This window comes from Triticum aestivum, chromosome 1A (assembly GCF_018294505.1).
Source record: "Triticum aestivum cultivar Chinese Spring chromosome 1A, IWGSC CS RefSeq v2.1, whole genome shotgun sequence".
In the NCBI taxonomy this organism is placed as follows: domain Eukaryota; kingdom Viridiplantae; phylum Streptophyta; class Magnoliopsida; order Poales; family Poaceae; genus Triticum; species Triticum aestivum.
Window position 1 is genome coordinate 380568519 of NC_057794.1, and position 4393 is coordinate 380572911.

Below are 4393 nucleotides of genomic sequence, written 5' to 3' on the forward strand. Positions count from 1 at the left end.
GACGACGGAGGCCTCGCCTTGTGCAAGTTGATGCCGCTTGATAATGATATGTATGATGTTAAGATGCCATCGCTTGAGGGTAAGTCTTGGGCAGACGCAAATGGAGATTGGGTTGTTTACACTGGGTCCAACTGTGAGTGGGAACTTATGAATGTGTACACTCGTGACCGGGTTCCACTTCCAATAATCTCAGCAGACTGCCAAGACACTACTAGGGAAAACCTTATACACAGAAGTTTATCAGCAGCGTGGTTTAAAAATGGGCGCTACTGCTAATTAGTAGCAGCGAGGGGTATAAAAACTGCACTACTACTAAGTTGATAGTAGTAGCGAGGGGTATAAACCCGCGATGCTACTAAATGGTCTACAGCAATGCCCCCGGGATAGGCCATAGTAGTAGCGAGGGGTATAAAACCGGCACAACTACTAAGTAAGTAGTAGTAGCGCAGGTAAGACCCCCATGCTACTACTAAGCGTGTCCACCCCACCACCACCTCCCACCCGGACCGTCCCACACCACCCACCCCCCGTCTCTCTCAAAAAAACACCACGCAGCCCGATCCAGATCCCCAACCTCCTCTCCTCTCCCAACCCACTCACCGCCGGCCTCCCTTCCACCTCCTCTCCCACGTCCGTCCGCCCCCATGCCCCCCTCCGCGTGCACCACGCCGGTGGCCGCGCGCCTGCCGCTCCCTGTCTCACGCAGCTGCCCACCCTCGCCACCCTCCGCCACGCACATGCCCGCCTGCCGCGGCGCCAACTCCTCCTCCGCTACGGGCATCACATGGCAGGACGGAGCTACCTGACGGAGCTGCTCCCCTCCAAGGGGTACGAGGTGCACGGCGATGGTGGCACCGACGCGGGGGCGGGGGCGGTTCGTGGTGGAGAAGAGCAGCGTGAGGGTGCTGGCGCCGGAGCACATCCGAGGTCACCACGACGCTGCCATCGGCAACTTCGGGGTGCCCGACTATGGCGGCACGCTCACGGGCGCCGTGCTCTACCCATACAAGAAGGCCACCGGATACACCGAGTTCCCGGCCAGGTTCAACTCCAAGTCCGGCCGCCCCGTCGTCCTCCTGCTCGACCGCGGAGGTACACACACCACACGCTCACCAATTACCTTCAGCCATTAACCCTGCTGTTTGATTGATTGATTGATCGATTCCTGGCTTCGGCTAATTCTCACGAGGAAGACATTGCTGATGTGCAACTGTGCGAGCCTGAATTGTCCGATGATATACGGTGCCACCGAATTTAGTTTTTCCATCGGTGATGTGTTAAATGGGAAGGAAGCTACTGATGGGAGTTAGTACTACTAATATATTAGCCTATTACATACACATGCTAATTAATTTAGTGCTAGTAGTATTACTTTAATCCTGTTGATGTAGATATATCTCCAACTCAGATATGAGAGATTTTTAGAAGCTTCTTAATCTGCAGAGGGGGAAGGGATTTTACAAGTGGAGATCAATTTTGCCGTGTTCCATTTAGTTAGATATTTTGTACTAAAAGGTAGAATCAGGCGACTTTTCTTGGTCCAATATATCATGCATAACTAGTCAAAAAATTGAATACTAGTGAAATTTATTTTAAAAAACACAAATTCAAATGCAACCTGTGGGAACGCGCCAAATTCAAATGGAATTTAGTACTCCCTCCGGAGTATAACGCACCAAACTAATATTTTCCTGATAGATTATCTTCAATTTGTTCCCCTTTGGTCTGCGTCAACAGTTTTAGATATCTGCCTAACCTGCCAACTCTGAACCCAGACAGCAAGAAGAGTAGATTCAGACATGGATGCAGTATAAAAACAGTCATTGCATTTGTTGGTGCCCATTTCATTTGATCCAACCATCGCAACGCACCTGATCACAACACCTCCACTACCAACTCCAATCGGTTGGTGCCGCGAGAAATTCCTTCAAGCCAAAGACAGCATCAAACAGACCAACAATCTGTCTCATCCTTCCTTGATTAATTTCCAAGCAAAGAAAGAAATAATTCCACATTTTCTAACCTCCTTCAAGCATCAGATCAACTATCTGTTTCATCATCCTTCCTTGATTGATTTCCAAGCAAAGAAAGGAAGAATTCCAAACTTTCATTTTGTGTAGTAATAAATAAAAAATGAATTCTGGTACAGAACTCTGGCTGTAAATTAACAACAATTTGACTGGCATGGGCGGCGGGGGCGGCGGCGGTGCTGATCACGGTGCTCCATGAAGGGGAAGAAGTACAGCAAGGCGTGCGCGGAGGAGGTGGTGGCGTTGCTAGGGTGTCGCTGGAGAAGGTGCTGGCGTGCATGGGCGACCCCGACGCCGACACCGACAACGCCGTGCTGTCCAAGGAGCAGGAGGACCAGATCGGGCGCGGGTCAAGGGGGGACGTCACCATCCTGCCCACGCTCGTCATCAACGACATCCAATACAGAGGTATGGCTAGCATATATGGTATGTTGGTATCCATCAGTGGCATTTTGCATGACCATCTTGGCACATTGCAATGGGAATATTTTTACCAGTACAGTTCTGAATTGCTATTAACCTACATATTGAAATGGTGAATATGTTAGCACATATTTCTCATACATGAAGAGCATCAGTTGAACTATAGTCCTCTGATTAAATGAATAAAATGAGTGTTAGCCTGAAGCTTTTGCTTGTTCATTCATAGGATTCATCAAGGTGTCCAGTGAACTATCCATTATTCTTGCCTATTTGCTTTTCAGGTATTAGGCATTTTGTACTGAAGCAAACTTGTCTGTTTTCAATTATGATAGCAAACTTGTCTTTCCGTATTGTGTGATACATTCTGAATATATGTTATCTTGGTATCCATCAGTAGCATTTTGCATTACCATCTTGGCACATTGTAATAGGGGTATTTAAATCAGTACAGTTGAAAATTGTAGTTGGTGAATATGTTGGCCCATGTTTCTCATACGTGAGGAGCGTGAGTTGAACTACAGTCCTATAGTTAAATGAATGAAATGAGAGTCTTGGCCTGTGTTGGCCTGAAGCTTTCGCTTGTTCATTTGTATCATCCATCAAGGTGTCCAGTCAACTGTCCATTCTTCTTGCCTATTTGCTTTTCAGGTATCAGGCATTTTGTCCTGAGCATAATGAGGTCACTACCCTTGTGGTGAATGGGGCACATGTACGATGGCTTCCTCCGTCAGCTGGTGGAGAGGCACAAGGAGGACATCGACCAGTTCAGTTGGAGTTGAGGGCCAAAGAGAGGGACGTGACTGCGTCACAACTCAAGGCGGCGGCTGCCGTTAGTCAGGTGTAGCTCTTCGAGGCTATCCAATGTGTTTCGTCGCAGCTGCTGGCCGCGAGATCAGGCCGTGCAGGCGCCGCATATTGACGAGTGGTCCAATTTTCGGATCGGGCCATAACAACTTACATAGGTAGTTGCTTATGTAATTGTGCGATAGAATGGAATTATACATGAGTTGCTGCTACAAGGAGGAACGTAGTTGCTTATGTAACTGTGCGATAGAATGAAATTATACATGAGTTGCTGCTACAATGAGGAACTGGAGAAGATACGACAACTGTGTGATAGAATGAATTTGGTTGATTTTTTTAATTCCTAATAAGTTAGTAGTGGCGTGGGGATAAAACGGCACGCTACTAGTATTTAGGATACTAGTAGCGTTGGGACTATAGACGCGCTACTACTATTTCATTAGTAGTAGCGTGGTTCACAATAGCAGTAGCGTGGATTGAACCCTCGCTGCTACTAACAAAGTTAGTAGTAGCGCGGGTTCGACCCACGCTACTACTAACTTTTAGCTGTAGCGCGATACTTGTAGCGCGAGTACCCGCGCTACTAGTAGCCATTTTACCCGCGCTGCTAGTAGCCTTTTCCCTAGTAGTGAGAGGTTGAGCACATCGGTATTGTACGCACATTCAAATACGATCATGGTGACTGTCTTCTACGGAAGATAGCAATTTGTCGAGTTCCCAACCGCTCTTGGAATTACAACAACTATGAAGTTGTTGCTATCTTCGACAAGCTTGTTGCCGTCCTTCGTGGTTCGACTGGATGGATATTGCTCAAAAATCAGTTTCTGTACACGGATGAGTACTGTTATGCAATTCAATACGAGGGCCTTGTATTTGCTTCCACCACTCGTGGCACTGTTTTTGCATGGAATCCTTATGCTTTCGGTACGTTTGTCTTCCACCGTAATTATAATTGTTTCATCCACATGCATGCGGGTTGGCAAGTTTCCCTTTACTAATTAACCTTCTTCTTGTGTTTCCAAGGTCCTGTGAACATTCCACCACCTATACTTGATAATTTTTATAACCAAGGGGGAGATGACGATGGTGATGATCACGAGCATGAGGACGAGCAGCGCCCATATACTCTGTGGCGC

The 4393-nt window shown here is 47.4% G+C and overlaps 1 pseudogene; it reads left to right on the plus strand.

Moving 5' to 3' along the window:
- The first annotated feature begins 845 nt into the window (after positions 1 to 845).
- On the plus strand, positions 846 to 2569 carry LOC123185879 (vacuolar-sorting receptor 1-like; annotated as a pseudogene).
- The last annotated feature ends 1824 nt before the right edge of the window (positions 2570 to 4393 follow it).